A 23,179-nucleotide genomic window follows, 5' to 3' on the forward strand; every position below is an offset into this window, starting at 1 on the left:
GGGTATTGAATTAAATCTCACTTCAAAGGTTTTGCAAGATTCTTATAAAAAGGCCTTGCCCTTAGTCTGTGGTATTAATAGACTCACCAGTAAGATATACATCTCCAGTCTTACTGATTGTGATAGTCTTGTTTTTCACTGATCACATTTGGCCATATAGCTCGAGCTTGCGTCTCCTCCCAGGATCCCAGTGTCATTTTTGTTTCCAAGAACATCTGCACATGTTGCGCGTACAAACCAAAAGTTTGTGACCTCCCATGTATCTCCAGCTCACCAACCTAGCCAGGTGGTGGAGGTGATCATTCCCTTCTTATTTCTCAGCTCCACCCAGAAAGCCTCACGGTAATGTCGCTTTGGACAACTGCCTTGATGTTCTTGTCAATCAATAAAACAACTCCCCCTCCTCAATTACCCCCACTTGTATCCTGCCTGCCAGGGATGCAGCTGCCACTTTGAGAACCACCCTGTTAAATGTTTATTGTTTGGCATCGTGCCGTCCCGCTCCTTATGAGATACAATTTAATTCTACATCTGAAATAAATGGGATGAAAGACCCTTCATGGTAACGACTGGGTATGACTGGAGATTACACATTATAAGGTGATTTCAATGAGATGTGTGTCATTTTGAGGAACTACAGAAGAAATGCTCAGAGGCCTGGAGAAAATCTTTATGGCACTGGGGTAGAGTGCAGTCATTAAGCAGTACACACAGTAGGAACAACATTCAACACTACCCAGTGACCAAGACCTTGACTGCTACTAAATGGCCATCATCCATGTTCCTTCACATACTGTACCATTACAGAATTGCAAAGTATGCCATCAGGTTAGGCCAGGTTCATTATTGTCACATGTACCAATGTACAATGCAAAGCTTTATTTTGCATGCTGTCCAATTAAATCAGATAATATTACATGTCAATACCATCAAACCAAACTCAAGTACAATAGGTAAAATGAAGGGAAAAATCCAGAGTGCAGAATATAGTTTTCAGCATTGTAGTGCACCCGTTCCAGAGACAAGGTCCAATGTTCGCAATGAGGTAGAGGGGAATTAGACAGTTCCCTAGCCTATGGAAGATTTTTCCTGATACCAAAGGAGAAGAAGCTGTTCCTGAGAATGGTGGTGAACGCTTTCAACCTTCTGTATCTTCTGCCCGAGTGAGGATAAGAATGAATGTCTTGGGTGGGAAAGGTCTTAGATCATGTTGACTGCTTCCCCCCCTTCCCCCACACACCCCACCTACACCACACACACCCCCATACACCCCCACCCCCCTATCCCCCACACACACCGCCTGTCCCATACACCGCCACTCCCCCACACACTCTCCCCCCCACACATACACCCACACCCCCACACCCCCCTACCCCACATGCCCCTACCCCACAGCTCCCCTCCCCCACAGCACCCGCAACAGCCTCCTCCCCCACAAACCCCCCCTCCCCCACATCCCCTCCCCACACCCCGCCTCCCCCACAACCCCCCTCCCCTCCCCCATACCCCCTCTCTCCCACACACATCCACTCCTCCACACCTCCCATCCCCTGCAACCCCCACACACCCCCACCCCCCGTTGGGGAATGGTTTGCGTTGGGGACCAGGCTCCCGTGTGACTGACCCAACGGGTCCCACTTAGTCTGGTTTTCCTTTAATTTCCCACCAAATTAATTTATTCCACACAAACAAAGATTTAATATCAAAGCTAACATTATTAATGTCAGGTAATAGTTAAGAATTATAACTAATTAAAATAATAGAATCGAATCAAAAGATACAGTGACAAAGATGAATTCAAAACGTAGAAATCAAAATGTTCAAAATATTTAAAATTACATTCAGTTTTAGACAGGTAGATCTATGATTTGCAATGTAATTGTGGTGATGCATGGTAAGCAGATGTCGTTACCACTTATTGGAAGGGCACACGTGTGAAAGAAACACATCTATTTCATTCTTTATTATGATTTGTAGAGGGTGTAGGTTATGGGGCAGGTAGTGGGCTATGGTCATTGCCCATGCATCCACAAATGCTACGTTGATGCCGGCAAACATCCTTCTCAACACTAAATCAAGTTGAAAAGAGTACCAGTCACTGTAGTTAAGAATTGAATCTATTTCAAAGGCCCGTACATTAACAGTCTTTATAACGACCACTGTATCTGGATTCCTGCTAAGCAGCTGTAGAACCGATCTTCGAATATGCTGCAGCCTTCTGATGTACACTTCCACTGGGAAAATGCAGAAATGGGCACAGATACAAATGGTAATAACTGTGTTTTTCCCTCCTTCAATTTCATTCAGTTTGTTTGAAATGTAGAACACATGCTGGCTTGAAAAGGGGACGAAATAGATTGGCGGGCATGAGCAACATATTCCAGCATGATGTTGTTTTGCATGTCGAGGGCACGCAGAGGGCCAGCCATTATTGGATTACCAAGGTCAAACCTTCTAATACCTAAACAGAAAAATACGTGAACACTTAAATTGATGTCACAATATTGGTAATGTTAATATTGAAGAAACTAGGATGGGCACTTCAATCCAAACAACATCACACCAAAGGGAGCTGTCAATTTACCTGCCACCCAAGGTAAAGGTTGAACAAAGGGAGATAGTTTTCACAGTGGATTGGTGGGGAGGACAGTATCTGTAATGGGCTAAACAATGTCCACCACTTACTGCATCCTCCTTCGTTCTTGAGCGTTTGAAGTACCAAACTAAAAAGTTATGCAACCATCTTTATGCTCCCCATCTAACACTGCCATTGCATCAGAGGCATCTATATTCCACCTAGGCTCCATAGAGGATGTACTTGGTCAGGCTATTGGGAATTATCCACCTTTAAGTGCTTTAAAACAAATCAATACCTTCTCTTTGATAAATCATATATGGTCCAAGACATCAACATCTATGTCCCAATTCCTTAGCTTCCATGACCGTCTCCTCAGTAAATAAACTGATTAGACATTTTTATTTAATACCTACCTCAACTCTTGTGGCACTACACAAAGATGGCTATGTTAATACCTAAGTGGACCTATTCTCTCTCTAGCCTCCCTTTTCCTCTTAATACACCTGTAGAATATCTTGGATTTGCCTTTACCTTGACTGCCAGATCATGTCCTCTTTTTGCCTTTCTAATTGATTTCAGTATACTCCTGCGCTTCTTATACTCACTGAGGGATTTGCTTGATCCCGACTGCCTATAGCCAATATATATCTCCTCAAATGTCCTTGCACCTCCAACCTTGGCTTTGTCCAGGGACCCCGACAGTCCTTTCATCTGAGACGGAGGTTCACATTCACTTCTTCTAACATCTGGTGTTCCCAATGTGGGCTCCAATGTACATCAGTGAAAGCAAACGTAGACTTGGCAACTTAACATGCTTGTTATACTTGACGAAACGTAGACTTATTTTGCTGAATACTTACACACTGAGACCGACAGGATATCCTGATTGCCAACCATTTCAACACCCCTCCCATTCCCACACTGACCTTTCCATCCTGGGCCTCCTCCATTGCCAGAGTGAGGCCACACGCAAATTGGAGGAACAGCACCTCATATTTCACTTGGGTAGCTTACATCCCAATGGTATGAATGCTTCAGGAAGTCTAGGGGCGGCACGCACACCCCCATCCACATCAACGGGACGGAGGTGGAACGTGTTTCCAGCTTCAGGTTCCTGGGGGTCAACATCTCCGATGACCTCTCTTGGACCCACAATACCTCAACTCTGGTCAAGAAGGCTCACCAGCGTCTCCTCTTCCTGAGGAGACTGAAGAAGGTCCATCTGTCTCCTCAGATCCTGGTGAACTTCTACCACTGCACCATCGAGAGCATCCTTACCAACTGTATCACAGTATGGTATGGCAACTGCTCTGTCTCCGACCGGAAAGCACTGCAGAGGGTGGTGAAAATTGCCCAACGCATCACCGGTTCCTCGCTCCCCTCCATTGAGTCTGTCCAAAGCAAGCGTCGTCTGCGGAGGGCGCTCAGCATCGCCAAGGACTGCTCTCACCCCAACCATGGACTTTACCCTCCTACCTTCCGGGAGGCGCTACAGGTCTCTCCGTTGCCGGACCAGCAGGTCCAGGAACAGCTTCTTCCCTGCGGCTGTCACACTACTCAACAATGTACCTCGGTGACTGCCAATCACCCCCCCCCCCGGACACTCCTCCCACAGGAAAAACACTATGTCTGTATACATGTAAATAGTATTATTTATTGAAATCATATTCTATGTCGCTCTTCCAGGGAGATGCTAACTGCATTTCGTTGTCTCTGTACTGTACACTGACAATGACAATTAAAGTTGAATCTGATCTGATCTGAATCTGATTTGCTAATTTTAAGTAACTTATACTTCACTCCACTCCCCTCTCCCCTGCTTCCTCAACCTAGTCATTTAACCAGTTCCCCAGTCTCCACATTGCTTCCCTCTTGAGATCACACCTTCCCTAGCCAACAATGGGCCTACTAGGGTACCGCCCTGTCTGAGGGTCATCTGTGGCCAGCCCTGATTGGTCCTGGTCTTTTCTTGGCTCCAGGTCTTCATAACACCTACCCCTACTCTCAGTCTGAAGAAGGTTCCCCACTCGGTAGGTCACTCACCCTTTTTCACCAGAGATGCTGCCTGGCCCACTGAGTTACATAGAAACATAGCAAATAGGTGCAGGAGTAGTCCATTTGGCCCTTCGAGCCTGCACCGCCATTCAATATGATCATGGCTGATCATCCAACTCAGTATCCTGTACCTGCTTTCTCTCCATACCCCCTGATCCCTTTAGCCACAAGGGCCACATCTAACTCCCTCTTAAATATAGCCAATGAACTGGCCTCAACTACCTTCTGTGGTAGAGGATGAAAGGATATCTTATTGAAACATGTAAGATTATTAAGGGTTTGGACACGCGAGAGGCAGGAACATTTTCCCGATGTCGGGGGAGTCCTGAACCAAGGGCCACAGTTTAAGAATAAGGGGTAAAGCATTTAGAACGGAGATGAGGAAACACTTGTGTCTGTGGAATTTTCTGCCTCAGAGGGCGGTGGAGGCCGGTTCTCTGGATACTTTCAAGAGAGAGCTTGATAGGGCTCTTAAAGATAGTGGAGTCAGGGGATATGGGGAGAAGGCAGGAACAGGGTACTGATTGTGGATGATCAGCCATGATCACATTGAATGGCGGTACTGACTCGAAGGGCCGAATGGCCTACTCCTGCACCTATTGTCTATTGTCTATCTGACCTTGACTATGCTCCTGAGGTCATATAACTTTCTACACCATTGCGTCAGGGTCCTTGGCATTGCATTTCTCTAAATCACTTCTACACCCATCTCCGCCCTGTTCCACACTATTTCAGTAAGATGATTGTCTACAATTACTGATCCACTTGCACTCTTTTCGTACCACATTTAAGACTGGCTACTCACACAATTGCTGAAATTTCTCATTTCCTTTCTCATTTAACTCTTTTCCTTATTTCAGTTTTGTACTTGGATATAAAACGGATAGGCAAATAAGCCAGACAATTCTGTATAGAGTGCCCAGCCACTGAAACTCTCCTCCGCTTAGTTGGTCCTCACCCTCAACAACTTTACATTTGACTCCTCCCATTTCCTCCAAACACAAGGCGTAGCTATGGGCACACGCATGGGCCCCAGCTACGCCTGCATCTTTGTCGGGTACGTTGAACAATCCTTGTTCGAGACATACCAGGGCCCCATCCCCGACCTCTACCTCCGTTACATTGACGACTGCTTTGGGGCCAACTCCTGCACCTACACACAACTGACTGACTTCATCCACTTCACCACCAACTTCCATCCGGCACTCCAATACACCTGGACCATTTCCGACACTTCCCTACCATTCCTTGACCTCACCATCTCCATCGCAGGGGACAGACTCCTGACCGACATACATTTCAAACCCACTGACTCACATGGCTATCTGGACTACACGTCTTCCCACCCTGCCCCCTGTAAAGACTCCATCCCCTACTCCCAATTCCTCCGCCTACGCCGCATTTGCTCCCAGGATGAGACGTTCCACACCAGGGCATCGGAAATGTCCTCGTGCTTCAGGGAACGGGGATTCCCCTCCTGCACCATAGATGAAGCTCACACCAGGGTCTCATCCATACCCCGTAACACTGCTCTCTCTCCCCATCCCCGCACTCACAACAAGGGCAGAGTCCCTCTGGTCCTCACCTTTCACCCCACCAGCCGGCAAATACAACACATAATCCTCCGCCATTTCCGCCACCTCCAACGTGACCCCACCACTCGCCACATCTTCCCATCTCCCCCCATGTCTGCCTTCCGCAAAGGCCGCTCCCTCCGCGACTCCCTTGTCAATTCTTCCCTTCCCTCCCGCACCACCCCCTCCCCGGGCACTTTCCGTTGCAACCGCAAGAAATCCAACACCTGTCCCTTCACCTCCCCCCTCGACTCCATTCAAGGACCCAATCAGTCGTTCCAGGTGCGACAAAGGTTCACCTGTATCTCCTCCAACCTCATCTACTGCATCCGCTGCTCTAGATGTCAGCTGATTTACATCGGGGAGACTAACCGGAGGTTGGGCGATCGTTTCGCCGAACACCTCCGCTCAGTCCGCAATAACCAACCTGACCTCCCGGTGGCTCAGCACTTCAACTCCCCCTCCCATTCCCAATCCGACCTCTCTGTCCTGGGTCTCCTCCATTGCCAGAGTGAGCAACAGCGGAAATTGGAGGAACAGCACCTCATATTCCGTCTGGGGACCTTGCGTCCGGATGGCATTAACATTGAATTCTCCCAATTTTGCTAGTCCTTGCTGTCTCCTCCCCTTCCTCAACCCTCTAGCTGTCTCCTCCCACCATCCCATCCGCCCGCCCTCGGGCTCCTCCTCCTCCCCTTTTCCTTCCTTCTCCCCCCCACCCCCCATCAGTCTGAAGAAGGGTTTTGGCCCGAAACGTCGCCTATTTCCTTCGCTCCATAGATGCTGCTGCACCCGCTGAGTTTCCCCAGCAAATTTGTGTACCTTCGATAAATCACACTAACCTGGAACAAATGCAGTCAAGTATTCAAACCATTGACGCATAGTGGAATCTCCAAACATATGAACTTTTTTCCTACGAAGGCATTCGGTAACTTTTGCAGGAGTGTTGAAGCTATGAATATTGCAGGTCAGTGACATCCACTGGTCCTTATAATAAAAGCCAGATGGTGTAGACATTGGTTTTCCCCGGACGCATTTGTCAAGAACTGTGGCTGAAAATAAGGGGACAAAGAGAAACATTTTGCCTTTGGCTATCAATACATTTTTGAGTGGTTAGGTATAATTTCCATGGACAGAATGTACAAAGTAAACTAATCTGAGCAGTACGTGAACAATGTTGTGTCAATTACGTTGGCACCAGCCCATCTTTGTTAAGATGCATTAGCCAGAAATGAATTTCTGAAAGCAGGGAGGGTGGCTAATGTTGCACCATTATTTGGGAAAGGCTCTAGGACAAATCAGGGAACTGCAGGCCAGCGAGCCAGCTGCCAGTGGTGGGAGAGTTGTTGGAAGGGATTCTAGGGGACAGAATTGGTGAGAATAGTCAGCAAGGCTTTGGTTGCGGGAAATCGTGTCTCATGAATCTGTCAGGTTTTTTTCAATGTCAACATACGACTGATGATGTCAGGGCAGTGAATGTTCTCTTTATGGACTTTAGCAAAGCCTTTAACAAGATCACACATTGGTAAGCTTGTTTGCAAGATCAGATCATATGGATTCCAAGGTAGGCTAGAAATTGGATTCAAAATTGGTTTGGATGACAAAGGGTAATAATAATAATACATTTTATTTGTATAGCGCTTTTCAAGGACTCAAAGTCGCTTTACATGTTGAGTCAAGAACAAAACAAAATAGAGCAGTAAGACAGAGATGCAAAGGGGAGGGGGACATGGGACTAAGGGTCTGCAGAGGTGAAGAGATGGGTCTTGAGGCGGGACTTGAAGATGGTGAGGGACTCAGAAGTTCCGATCAATTGTGGGAGGGAGTTCCAGAGCCTGGGAGCTGCCCTGGAGAAGGCTCTGTCTCCAAAAGTGCAGAGGTTGGATATCAGAATGGAGAGGAGACCGGCTGAAATGGATCTGAGGGACCGTGAGGGTTGGTAGGGGGAGAGGAGGTCAGTGAGATAAGGGGGGGCCAAGTGGTTGAGGGCTTTGTAGGTGAGGACCAGGATTTTGTAGATGATCCGGTGGGAAATGGGAAGCCAGTGAAGTTCTTTGAGGACTGGGGTGATGTGGTGCCAGGATTTGGTGTGGGTAATGAGTCGGGCGGCTGCATTCTGGACCAGTTGGAGTCGGTTGATGTTGCTGGAATTAATGCCAAAGAGAAGAGAGTTACAGTAGTCCAGTCGGGAGGAGATGAAGGCATGGATGAGTCTTTTCAGCAGCGGGGGGTGTGAGAGAGGGTCTGATTTTGGCAATGTTGCGGAGGTGAAAAAATGATGTTTTAACAACATGGCGGATGTGAGGCTCAAGGGAGAGGGTTGCGTCAAAGATCACACCAAGGTTGCGGGCCTGAGGAGATGGGGAGACAGTGGTGCCGTCAATAGTGAGAGTGGGGCTGTTAATTTTGGTAAGTGTTGATTTGGAGCCAATGAGGAGAAATTCTGTTTTGTTACTGTTTAATTTAAGGAAGTTGAGTTTCATCCAAGATTTGATGGCTGACAGGCAGGAGTTGATATGGGAGAGAGGGGGGTGGTGGGGGGACTTGGTGCTGAGATAGATCTGGGTGTCATCAGCATAGCAATGGAAGTCCAGTTTGAAGTGACGGAGTACATGACCAAGGGGGAGGATGTAGATGATGAAGAGGAGGGGACCGAGAACAGAGCCTTGGGGAACGCCTTGAGTGACAGTGGCTGTAGCAGAGGTGTGGTTATGGAGAGAGATGAAGTGGGATCGGTTGGAAAGGTAGGAACGGAGCCAGCTGAGTGCAGAACCTTCAATGCCAAGGTCTTTAAGTCTGGTAAGCAGGATGTTATGGTTCACGGTATCGAAGGCCGCACTCAGGTCGAGGAGGATGAGGATGTTGAGTGTCAGCAGAGGTGAGGAGGTCGTTGAGGACTTTGAGGAGAGCAGTTTCTGTGCTATGGAGGGGGCGAAATCCAGATTGGAGGGGTTCGAATAGGTTATACGCGAGGAGGTGGGAATGAAGTTGTGACGCGATGATACGCTCCAGGGTTTTTGAAAGAAAGGGGAGGTTTGAGATTGGGCGGTAGTTAATGAGAGAGGAGGGATCAAAACCAGGTTTCTTTAAGATTGGTTTGACAGCAGCAGTTTTGAAAGCAGAGGGGACAATTCCTTGGGACAATGAGGAATTGAAGAGATTAATGAGGTAGGGGCAGAGAACGGGGAGGCAGGATTCAGCAGGGGAGTGGGGAGAGGGTCGAGGGAGCAGGTAGTGGGTTTGGAAGAGCTAATGAGTTTGGAGATTTCAGTAGGGGTGACCAGGTCAAACTGGGAGAGGAAGCAGTGTGGAGGAGGGGTAAGGAGGTCAGTGGAGATAGAAAGGGTAGTTGTGGAGGTTGTTTTTCAGGTTGAAGGCCTGTGACCAGTTGTGTATGGCCGGGGTCAGTGTGGATCCACTGCTGTTAGTTAACATTGTTAGTAAATTTATACCCAAATTGCTGATATGGTGGACAGTGAGTAATACTTACACAACAGAGCTCATTTTCTCCATATTCTACTGAATCACAGAGCTATAGAGCATGGAAACAGATTCTTCGGACTACTTTGTCCATGTTGATCATTCTGCGATTCTGAGCTAGTCCCATTTGCCCACATTTAGCCTGTAACTGTTCCTATCAATTTCTATCTTATTAAAGTAGCAATTGTATCTTCTTCTGTAGCCTTATCTGGCAGCTCATTCAAGAGTGAAAATGATGCCCGAGATCCTTCTTACCCTATGCTCTCTCAAACCTCACAGTAATATTGAAGTACATAACAGAATAGCTCAGTTGTGGAGGTGAGCTAAGGACTGGCCAATGGAATTTAACTGTGATAAGTGTGATACATTGCATTTTGGTCTGTCAACCAGGGTTGGACTTGCACAGTAAATAGTAGAACCTTGTAAAATGGTGCAGATGGAGTTACTACAGATAAATTATATCAAATTATGAGAGGCAGCAATAAAGTGAACACCCAGTATTTATCCCAACTTAGAGGATTCTAAAGTTAGAGAGCAAAGGGTAAGAAAGATCTCAGAGGCATATTTTTCACTCTGGAATGAACTGCCAGGAGGTCACAGAATTGCTAATTTAAAATTTCATATCACCCAAGTGATTAGTAGCAAGTTAACCAATAGTACTTCAAGCCCATACCTTTTCTGTTCAAAACGTTAACACCTTCATTTATTGGTACAGTTGCTGTTGAGATGTGGCTCGGTGAACTCAATGGAAGAGCTGCACTGACTAGATGTATTTTGGGTGATGATCTGCCTCCACTACTGATGATCCACACCAGGAAAGAGGGTTCAGTCCCAGAAAAATGCAGTTTTATCTTAGATTATATTTTCAACCATCTATTAAAATGATAAAAATACAATTGGCAACCATATCTCCTATAAGAATAAATGGATTGTATTGGTTGAGAAGTGACAGGTGCATAATATTGAATCAATACTAGCCCTGGAAAATACTACATTTTGCTGAATAAATTATAACATAAATGTTCTTCAAATTCAAGAAAGAACTACATGTGCTGTAAAGTTATATTTTGTTTTTAAGGTCTGCATATTTATTCTGCGAGGAACTGCTTCATTATTCTATTATTATTTCCTCCAATACACTAGACTATAATTTTTTTTAGACATGATTGAAAATGATCTTACTTGGTTGAGGTGATGGCTCTACGATTATATAACCCATGGCACAGGGTAATATGGGCTTGTTGACGTTGACTTTACTGCAAATGTTAATACCATTCATTAAGTCACTGTGTCAATATAAAATGCATACAAGGGACAGTCCATGAAAGTCATCAAATAATCTACTTATCCAACCTAGCACATCGTAATTAACATAGCTTCTACAATATTAGCTTCAAATGTCATCTTCTGAATAGTATGGAACCTGTCATTTAGCAAATCCATCTAAATCCAAATTGATCTACGTTAAATTACTTTATTCTACGGGTAACAATTGATTTTCTTAAAATATCAGACTCTGTAACTAACAACTAAAACATCAGGTTAGAGGATAATCAGAGATTATTCACAATTCAAGCAAAACTCGTTTTCTAGAACAAGGTCCGAAGCCTGGCAGGTCATAGCTTTTCATGCACATGAGGGTGACAAAACTTCTCATATCCAGTCATTGTTCCAGTAACTCATTTACATTTTTATGGTCTGCTAAGAAAAGAGTCTCTTTCTATTTCATCATCCAGGGCCTTCATAATTTAATCCATCTCAAATAAATCACCCCTCAGTCTCATGTTCCATGGAAACAACTGAATTTGATTCATTTTTTGAAGAAGCAACTATGAATGTTAATGAGGGCAGGGTTGTAGATGTAGACTATATAGACAATATCAAGGCCTTGGTAGCAGGTTAACCAATGGTCGTCTGCTCTGGAAGAGTAGACTGCTCGGGATCCAGGGAGAGATAGCTAACTGGAAACAAAATTGGCTTCATGGTAGTAAGAAGATGGTGGTAGAAGGTTGCTTTTTGGACTGGTGGTCAGTGAATAGTGGTGTGCCTCAGGGATCTCCAGGACAAGGGGTCACAGCTTAAGGATAAGGGGGAAATCCTTTAAAACCAAGATGAGAAAAACTTTTTTCACACAGAGAGTGGTGAATCTCTGGAACTCTCTGCCACAGAGGGTAGTTGAGGCCAGTTCATTGGCTATATTTAAGAGGGAGTTAGATGTGGCCCTTGTGGCTAAGGGGATCAGAGGGTATGGAGAGAAGGCAGGTACGGGATACTGAGTTGGATGATCAGCTATGATCATATTGAATGGCGGTGCAGGCTCAAAGGGCCGAATGGCCTACTCCTGCACCTAATTTCTATGTTTCTATGTTTCTATCAGTATGGGGTCCATCGCTGTTTGTCATCTGCTTGAGATTTGGATGTGGATAAGCGAGTTTTCAAATGATACTGAAATAGATAGTTTCATAAACAATGAAGATGATTATCAAGAACTATGGCAGGGTGTTGATCAGCTGAGCAAATGTGCCCAGGGCTTGCTAATGGAGTTTAATGTAGTTAAGCATGAGCAGCTGTATGTCTTTATTGTAGCCACATGGCTAGCAACTAAACTTCTACAAAGCAAGTTATTGTGAGACAATTGTTGAAAATAATCATTCCAGAACAGAGGGTAGTCACAAGCGATGGTAGATGCCGGAATTTGGAACAAAAAAATAAACTGCTGGAAGAACTCAGCAGGTCAAGCAGCATCTGTGGAGCCAAAGGGATAGTCGTCTCAGATTGAAACTGATGCAGGGTCTCAAACATGAAACATAGACTGGACATTTTACTTTGGAGTCACGTGAGTGACTATGTGAAGAACCCGCCAGCCCGCATGCGCATCATATCATCTATCATATGGCGCAGCAACTGGACGGCTGGCAGGTGGCTCCAGCGGTAAGTTAAAAAAAGACCCGCAGGTAAGTTCTTATCTATTCTGAGGTTGTTTCTTGTTCTGGAAATTGCTTTGCAGAACGGTGTGTTCCAGTAGTATGGACAAATCGAGGGTCAAGCCCAAATGGACCGCGAAACAGGCTACAGACACGGAAGTACGGGCAGTCAGCAGCGGCCGAATTCACCTCCCGGGTCGCTGGCAGCGGAGCCAGCAACCTCCGACTTGGTCCCTCTAACATCCGCAGTGGTTCCCCAAAAAGGGGGTAAAGCCAAGCGTAAGTCGGATAGGAACGTGGATTCCGATGAATCGGGTTGGGAAGATGCACCTCCTGCGATGGACAGCGCCCTAGGGCGTATGTCTCGCATGGAGCGTTTGATGGAGCAGATGCTCTAATGTGACATGCTCCAGCAGAGCTTTGTCACCGTGGGTCTCCTCGGACACCCATGTCAGCACCTGGTACAGGGCTGCACAGTATCTCCCTCTCCTCGGAGGGGAGTATACGGGGTCGGTACTGGGCTTACTCTGAAGTCGGGGATTTGGCTGAAGGTACGTCCAGTGTGCTGGGGGTGCATGAAGCTCAGAAATTATCGCTGTTGATTTCCAAATTCGCAATACCCTCGTTGTCTGGCGAACCTTTACAAGAACAGCTGCCGGCCAGTATCGATTACTTCATATCCCACCAGCTGCAAGAGCAAGTCATGACAGATACAGCTGCCAAGTACGCGGCACCTGTGAACTGTGCTTCCCTAAATGTTCCTGTGGTGAACAATTCAATTTGGGGACACATTAGTGGCGGCATCAGAGCCCAAGATGTGAAAATCCAAAAGGTCCTCAAGTTGCTGGCATCGCGCATTGAATTGAATTGAATTGAATTGAATGCCTTTATTGTCATTCAGGCCTTACGGTCTGAACGAAATTTCATGCCTGCAGTCATACATACAATCATACAATAGTAACAACAATAAACACAAATTAACATCCACCACAGTGAGTCCTCCAAGCACCACACTGTGGTGGAGGCAAAAATCTTAGGGCTGCAGTCTCTTCCCTCCTCTTCTCCCTCTGCGCTGAGGCGATTCCCCACCGGGCGATGTAACAAACAGTCCCGCGGTTCACCGAACCCCGCAACGGGCCGGCTCAAACACCGCGGCCCGGGGTGGTCGAAGCTGCCGCTCTCTAGTCCAGTGGACACAGCCGCTGGCCCGCGGCTTAATCCCGGACTCAGGTCACCGACGCCAGAAAGCCGTCCCAGCCACCGGAGCACCGATCCAGCCCCGAGCCGGATCGCCCTCACGTGAGTGCCGTTCCTCCCTCGAGCTGGGCCGCTCCGACGGGAGCGCGGAACCTCCCTCGGGCTGGGCCACTCCGACGTGAATGCCGTTCCTCCCTCGGGCTGGGCCACTCCGACGGGAGTGCCGTTCCTCCCTCGGGCTGAGCCACTCCGACGGGAGTGCCACAGCCCCTCACGGGAGAGTCTCAGTCCCTCGCCAGGCCGTCCTCACGAGAGCGCAGTTCCAGCCCCGAGCTGGGCCGCCCTCACGGGAGCGAGCCCAGGGCAAGTCCTGACTGGCTCTGCCTCCGGAGCCTCGAGGTCGCCAGCTCCGCCATTAGGCCTCAGCGCAGACGGAGGCAGAGAAGGGGGATACGACAAAAAGTCGTATTCCCCCGAAGGGAGAGACAGCAAGCCTCGTTTCAACCCCCCACCCCCCCCCCCCCCACATAAACACAACTTAAAAAACAAAAACGTAACTACACAAAACGAAAAAGAACACCACAAAAAAGTAAAGACAAACGGACTGCAGGCGAGCCGCAGCCGTTCCCAGCGCAGCCACTTCCGCCACTTACGGCGTTTGTCAGGTCTATAGATAGAACATCTCTATCAGATGTACAGGAGGATGCCCTGGCACTGTTATGCAGTGCTCGGTACGAGATCAACCGCTTTAGGAAAAGTGCCATCAGACCGGCCTTGAACCCTAAATTTGCGGGGTTATGCAGAACCAGCAACACCCAGCCGCCAAGTCTACTATTCGGGGAGAACCTGTCAAAACAGGTCAAGGCTGTTGGGCTGATAAAGGGACCGTCAACCGGCAAGACCTCCCAACCTCGGCGACAGCAACCCTATGCATCCACCAGCAGGAACGATACCCGGAAGCTGGTGAAAGCTCGAAGCCCGTGTACTCTGGACAAAGGTCTTTTTTAGGCCAAGGCCCAGAACGGCCTACTTGGAAAATGCGCCAACCCCACATCCCAGCACCCCTACCCCCCAGGACTCGGTACGGAAGAAGTAAATACTAACCCATTGGTAACCATGGAGGTAGGTGGGTCTAGCTTCTTCCGGGACTTAGGGGGTGAAAATGATTCACAAGTTGGTGGTAGGTTACGCTTGTTTTTGAGTGCATGGAGTTCAATAACGTCTGACCCTTTTATACTGCACAGTATTCAAGGTTATAAAATTGAGTTCCTTCACAATTCTTTTCCACCCACACAGCATGCACCTAAACGGACGTTTGTGCTTTCACAGCAAGAACATTTACATGTGCATACAGAATTTTTGAGGTTATATTCGAAAGGGATAAATGAGAAATCCCGGCATACCTCTCGTGAATTTGTATCTAATATATTTACAAGGGAAAAGAAAGATGGCGGTTGCCGCATCATCATTGATTTAACACAGCTTAATACTTTTGTGCAGTACAAACACTTTAAAATGGAAACATTTGTTACTGCCAAGCATATGATTTCCAAAGGTTACTTTATGGCTTGCATCGATCTCAAAGATGCGTACTATTCAGTACCCATACACAAGGATCACCGTAGGTATTTGAAATTTAACTGGATAGGGCAACTGTGGCAGTTTAATGCTTTGCCTAATGAGTTAACATCAGCCCCCAGATTGTTTATCAAAATCTTAAAACCAGCACTTGCGCTTCTTAGGGCGCAGAAATATATTGGCGTGGCATATCTGGATGATATCTTAATTATTGGGAAAACTATGGAATCAGCTAAAATAGCTTTTGCGGCCACCAAACTGTTATTGGAAAAATTGGGGTTTCTTATCCATCCAGATAAATCCAAATTGATACCTTCCACGGTTATGGATTATTTAGGATTTACTGTTAACTTTCTTCACATGTCTGTGACTCTGCCTGGGGGCAAGGCCACAGAATTAGTAGAGGCCTGTTACAGCCTTATTGCCGTTAAGCAACTCTCAATTCAACAAGTATCTAGTGTCATTGCCAAGCTAGTGGCAGCATTTCCAGCCACAGTTTGGACCTTTACATTATCAAAATTTACAGAGGGCAAAGGTACAAGCACTCACAATTCGTGCTGGTCACTTTGACAGACCTATGCGGTTACCAGCCAGTGCTATTTCTGAATTGCAATGGTGGATATCAAACATTCGGCATTGTTCTAATACCAATGTAGTCAGTAGTCCTTCAGTTGTTTTACAGACTGATGCTAGCGCTCTAGGTTGGGGTGCTACTGATACCATCTCTAGTTGTGGTGGCAGATGGGATATGCATGAATCCTCGTTGCTTCAATCACATGGTATTAATTATTTAGAATTGTTGGGTGTGTTCTATGGCCTAAGAGCTACTGCACAGACATGCACCATTTGCATGTCCAACTTCAGGTCAACAACAGGTGGCTTATATTAATCACATGGGTGGAATTAAGTCAATATCCTGTGATTATTTGGCTAAACTTATTTGGCACTGGTGCATCAAGAAAAATATTTGGGTATCAGCTACTTACCTTCCAGTAAACTTAATACAGTGGCAGACACCAGGTCACGACTATTTAATGACAACACCGAATGGATGTTGGACCACAAAGTGTTTACCGACATTGTAGCCGGATATCGACCTGTTTGCATCCAGGCTCAATCACCAATTGCCAACATATGTTGCTTGGCAGCCAGATCCTGGGGCAGTGGTGATGTATGCATTCTCGCTGCATTGGGGAGGACTGTTTTTCTATGCATTTCCTCCCTTCTGCCTCATCAGTCAGGTCTTGCAAAAAATCCAAAAAGACTCCGCTTCGGGTATTTTGGCAGTACCCAACTGGCCTCCTCAACCATGGTTCCCTGTGGTTCTGGGTATGGTATCAGAACCCTGCATGGCCAATCCCAAATACTATAGTTTGTTGGTTCATCCTGTGACAGGTGAGAGTCACCCGTGCCATGACTGGTCAAATTTGTTCATTTGCAGAATCTGAGGAGATCGTTTTTGGGACTTGGACTAGCGGATCAAACCGTGGATATGATCACAGCGGCATGGAGAGATTCCACCAAAAACCAATATATCTCCTATATCAGAAAATGGGAGACGTTCTGTGAACGAACTGACATAACGTAAAATATGCCTTGCGTGACTGATGTATTAGAAATCTTGACCGGTCTGTACTTTTGATGAAGGTCTGTCCTACAGTGCCATTAACTGTGCCAGAAGTGCACTGTCATCCTACTTGTGGCGAGCGTCTAGACACCACGCTGTCGGGTCTCACCCTCTTGTATCGTGGCTTATGAAGGGTATTTTCAATACCAATCCCCCCAGGTCTAGGTACTCCCACGTTTGGGATGTTAGCACTGTCCTGACATTGCTTAGGGGATGGGCTGCTGCTACATCCCTGTCTCTGACCAGGCTAACGTATAAAGTAGTCATGCTTATGGCACTGATCTTGGCTCAACGAGTCCAGTCGCTGCATAAGTTACGGCTGGACACTATGACCATAACTACCGATAAAATAACGTTCTACATATTTGAATTAATTAAATAGGACAGACCAGGGACGTCTGGGCAAAGATTGGAATTTGTAGCCTATCCCATGGTCCGTCGTTTATACATAGTCACCCATTGACTTCAATATGTCAGGATCACAAAAAACCTTAGAGACTCTGAAATGGCTTTATTTGTCAGTCATAAAAAACCTCACAAAAGGGTGTCTGGGCAGACCATCTCTAGGTGGCTAAGACAGGTTTTGGCTTTGGCAGGTGTGGATACTGATGTTTTTAAATCTCATTCCACCAGAGCTGCAAAGATTTTGGAAGTTCCCATGGACCACATCCTTGCGACAGCAGGATAGTCTAGTGAAAGAACTTTTCAAACATATTATAATAAACCCATAGACAAGCCTGGGTTATTTGCTGACTCAATTCTAAACTCTGTCTTATAATTTGCCCCGAATGTAAGGGGTCATTATTATTTTTGTTAATAAAGCATCAGCATGTTCAAATAACTATGTCATGTCTGAGTGCATTTTACAGTTACTCCTCCTCGGTCAGTTATTACAGTGTGTGACGCATGGACTTGTTCCACGGCATGAAATCACAGAGCTTTGAAATCTTCACGTAGTCACTCACGTGACTCCGAAGTAAAATAGTAAGATTAAACGAGAACTTACCAGTTTGAAGTTTGTTCTTTATTTTATGAGGAGTTACGTTGAGGGATTACGTGCCCTCCACTCCCAACCCTCTATCATAAAGGTCAGCTGGTATGCTAGTTCTCTAATCTTACTATATTAGTTCACCAATTATCATCTGTGATTTCACACCGCTGCTTTGAAGATTGATGCGCATGCGGGCTGGCGGGTTCTTCACATAATCCCTCAACGTAACTCCTCATAAAATAAAGTTCAAACTTCAAACTGGTAAGTTCTCGTTTAATCTTACTATCATTTTCCATTTGATTACTTCACACATGCTTGCCTCATGATCTATAAAGTTTACCGAGAAGACTAAAATAATTAACAACAATTTAACTGGAAGAATATTGACACAGAATAGAGAATCAGGAACTGTTGCAAAAGGCCATCGATGGCGATTAAACTATGTGGGACAAACTGTAATCAGATCTTCATGATAGAAGGAAAAGCAGAAGCAAGTAACAGTCTATCTTCTCATCATTCTCACAGGGTTTCCAGGCTCAGAGGCAAAATGAAGTGAAAGCACAACAGTGCTTAAGGCAAGAAAATCCGATAGTAACGAAGGCATCAAACTCAGGAAAAAGGGCTTTATCACTATGGCAATAAGAAATAACCAGATGTACAGTTTAAAACGATGAAATAGCAACGTAGGAAGACTTAGTTATGATACCCATGTGAGAATATTGTCAGGAGCAATCAAATCCAAGCTCCAATTTCCAATTGTCTCATTTGGGATTTGAGGACCCCCAGCCTTCTAGAAGATTGATGTGAAAACATCAAAGAAACATCAAGTACACCAAGAGTGAGTGATATTACTCAAGGACAACTGACACAGAAGGCGAACCCTGACATCTTAACTCAGAGAAGATTACAACCCATTGAAGTAATCCCAACCAGTTAATCTTACATCTGGAATCCAAGTCCAAGTGTTGTTTCAATTATTGGGCAGCAAGATGGGAAAAGTATATCAGTAAATTAGGTGATTAAGAGTTACAAAGCTCTTGTTGAATGGTTTAGTTAAATGCCTGTAAATTTAGAAACATAGAACATAGAAAATAGGTGCAGGAGTAGACCATTCGGTCCTTCGAGCCAGCACCACCATTCAATATGATCATGGCTGCTCATCTAAAATCAGTACCCTTTTGCTGTTTTTTCCCCATATCTCTTGATTCCTTTAGCCCTAAGAGCTAGATCTAACTATCTTTATAATAGTTTAACTCATTTAAAACTGATATGAATATTAATAAAGATTGAGTTGTGTCAGTGCCTTCTTTGTCACCACATCAATTGAGCCCCCACGTTGCAGAGGTTTCAGTCAGTCAGCATCCTTGGATGGGCATGTCAAGTGATCATCTCATCATTACAATGCAGATGTCTTAACAACAAAAAGGAGTTGCAGAGAACTTGTTAGTTAGGGTAAGCTGGATGAGTTAGCGTAAACTCTGCAAGTCAGCCTCAAGCAGTGCTCAGTATAACTTCCCTGCTTTGACAGAGGGATCAAACAACAAAGTTAATAAAGTAAGGCTGTGATTTACAGTCAAAAGGGTTTGCCAGTATAAACCTATCCCTGCAAAGAATAGATTTGCTGCATTCCAACTGGATATCTGTTGGTGATAAGGTGCAACATTGTGGTGAGAAAGACTATGAAACGTTTTGGAGCAACAATGTGGCCTTGTTTGGACATTGCTCTCCATGGAGATTACTTCTGTTTGTGAACACATCAGATAGATCCATGGCTTGTGTGCCACTGTGGGGCCAATGCAGGCTGCATATTAATTTCTGTAGACACCTAGGGAGAAGGAACCAGTTCAATATGGATAGGCTTACTTAACTTTGTGCTGGAAAATAAAATACTTCAAGGAGTGGACCAAGGTAGTGGGGGTTCAACTGAGGAAACATTTAGAAAATTAAAGACAAATTACAAGATGGTTGTGCAAGGTAACAAATGTGTAATAAGACCAATGTTATCAGGATGGATCAGAACCTCTGCATGTAAAAAGTACCCTCCAAATAGAGAGTAGAGAAAAACGATAAACAGACAAAATAAAAATACATTTTCCCTGAACCCATGAAGCATTCATTATAATATCATCACATTGGTAGCATAAATAAAAATAAACAATATCATTTAAATATAAAGACCATTGGTTATAAGAAGAGGTTGGACAAATTTGGATTGTTTTCTCTGGAATGTCAGAAGCTGACGGGCTACCTGAGAGAATTATGTCGGGGTGGGAGATTGCAACCTTCACGCGGTGCACCCTGTTTCAACGAATGCAATCAACGCGGCATGCTTAAACAGATCAAACAGAACAGTTTGTCTTACAACTTTAGGCTGTGCACGCCATACGCAAGAAAAATATAGAATTATGTTAATTTATGAGAGATAATGATAGGCCAGATTATCAGAATCTTTTTTCCAGGGTGAGATACTTAGCACTTGTCTGACTTAAATTCCATCTGTCAGTCCCCAGCCCAAGCTAATACAGATCCTGTTGTAATCTTAGATAACCTTCTTCACTTCACTATACCAAAAATGTTGGTCTCATCCATAATCTTAGTAACCAAGCCACCTACACGTTCAGTCAAATCATATAGTTGAGAAACAACAGATCCCTGTGGCATACCGCTGGTCACAGGCCGCTAATTTGATCAACAACTCTCCACTATCACTCTCTGACTTCTACCACCAAGCCAATTTTGTATTCAATTTTGCTAGCTCACCCTGGATCCGATGTGATCTAACCTTCAAGACCAGCCTACCATGTGGGAGCTTATCAAAGACCTCACTAAATACCCTGCAGTCAATGTCTACTAACCTGTCCTCTTCAATCCTCTGCCACCTCTTGAAAAAACTCAATCAAATTTAGGAGATGCGATTTCCCATGCATAAATCCATGCTGGCTATCCATAAATCAGTCCATGACTTTCCGAATGCTGGTGGATCCAATCTCTCAGAATTCCCTTCAGTTACTTTCCCACCACTGATGTTGGGCTCGCCAGGCTATAATTCCCTAGCCTATCCTCTCCTTAAATAAAGGCACAACTTTAGCCACCCTCTGTCCTCCGATACCTTACCTATGGTTAACGATGAATTAAATATCTCTGCCCGAACCCCTGCAATTTATTTCCTCCCATCCCACAATGTTCTAGGATACACTCCGTCAGGCTCCAGGGATTTATCCCCCTTTATGTGTTTTAAGGCAGCTTTAATAATAAGCAACTGACCTATCAACCAGCGTGTACATGGGATACGAGAGGAAACTGGACTACCTAAATTTTTATTAATAAGTTAATAAATACTATAAATCACTAAGAATTCCATAAATAAAGAACCAAAATGAATTGTAACTTAAAAGCAAAAAGCTGCAGATGCTAGATATCTGAAATAAAAACAGAAAACACTAAATGGAAATATCAAAATATAAAAGATAAAATGTAGGTGGAATACCTTTGGATAAACAGCCTCTCTTCTCCAATTAAAATATCTGTCAAATATCCACCTCCAGCATGATTGATTCGAGTAGAACACGGAAGATTTTCTGGTTTGTAACAGAACCAAGGCTCTCCTGTCCTGAGATCAGTAAAGTTACATAGTGGTTTAGTTGGAGTTAAAAACAGATTGCAAACAGTAGTCTTTGAAATTGCTCCAGCCTTGAAAGTGCTTTTCATATAAATTCTATCTGGTCGTTCTTCACGCAGCCGTTTTAGTACTTTGATCCCTTCACTGGGATGAACTAGGGAAACAGACACGTGGACTTTTCCCGGCCAGGATAAAGTAAAATTAATGTAATAAAATCCATTTTGGTTATCTATAACTGTCCCTGCTGAACCAGCCTTTACCTCTGGGGTGTGAATCCGCGCTTGCAGATAGTCACCTCCATATTGTTTTGGATTTCCGTCAAAGTCAAACATTCGCAGCGTCACCTGCAATTGATCTCCAACGTCGAAAGTCTTCTCAGGATTTAAAATGATAAAGCAAGTATGCAATGGGTCGCTGCTTTTCCTAAAGGGCACACTGGGATCGGGAGGCTTTGGCCATTTAATCATTTTCATCAGTACTGTACCCTCTGTTCTTTCTTCAAGGGTGAAACTATGAGTCTGATAGCCATACTGCATCAGCTTGTGGATCCATTCAGTCTTCGGCATTTTTACTTCCTGCTGTAGTGTGGAATGATTCTTCGGAGCTGGGTGTCTGATCCACACTGACTTTGCTCCGGAAATTGAAAATTGCGCAAATTATGGAAAACAGCAAATTCAATTTTTAAAAATTTCAAATTGTTTTACAGCATTTATAATCATCAAGACTAAAAATTTCAAATTTTAGTTTCAATCACAGAATTTTAGCAACGTGATTAGAATATTATTATTCAAGATTGAAGTGTTTTCTTGTCATATGTATTAGAACGGAACAAGGACATTCTTACTGGCAGCAGCAGCACAACAGGTTTGCAACACAGTACTCAATAGATCAAATCATAAACAAACAAACATAGAAACATAGAAACATAGAAAATAGGTGCAGGAGTAGGCCATTCGGCCCTTCGAGCCTGCACCGCCATTCAATATGATCATGGCTGATCATCCAACTCAGTATCCTGTATCCTGCCTTCTCTCCATACCCCCTGATCCCTTTGGCCACAAGGGCCACATCTAACTCCCTCTTAAATATAGCCAATGAACTGGCCTCAACTACCTTCTGCGGGAGAGAATTCCACAGATTCACCACTCTCTGTGTGAAAAAAGATTTCCTCATCTCGGTCCTAAAAGATTTCCCCTTTATCCTTAAACTGTGACCCCTTGTTCTGGACTTCCCCAACATCGGGAACAATTTTCCTGCATCTAGCCTGTCCAACCCCTTAAGAATTTTGTACGTTTCTATAAGATCCCCCCTCAATCTTCTAAATTCTAGCGAGTACAAACTGAGTCTATCCAGTCTTTCTTCATATGAAAGTCCTGACATCCCAGGAATCAGTCTGGTGAACCTTCTCTGTACTCCCTCTATGGCAAGAATGTCTTTCCTCAGATTAGGAGACCAAAACTGTACGCAATACTCCAGGTGTGGTCTCACCAAGACCCTGTACAACTGCAGTAGAACCTCCCTGCTCCTATACTCAAATCCTTTTGCTACGAATGCTA

General features: G+C 45.0%; 1 pseudogene; it reads right to left on the reverse strand.

Annotated features, from left to right (window-relative positions):
- Window positions 1–1,687: 1,687 nt before the first annotated feature.
- On the reverse strand, window positions 1,688–22,225 carry LOC116972913 (annotated as a pseudogene).
- Window positions 22,226–23,179: the final 954 nt, after the last annotated feature.

The sequence above is a fragment of the Amblyraja radiata genome, chromosome 5 (assembly GCF_010909765.2).
Source record: "Amblyraja radiata isolate CabotCenter1 chromosome 5, sAmbRad1.1.pri, whole genome shotgun sequence".
Lineage (NCBI taxonomy): Eukaryota > Metazoa > Chordata > Chondrichthyes > Rajiformes > Rajidae > Amblyraja > Amblyraja radiata.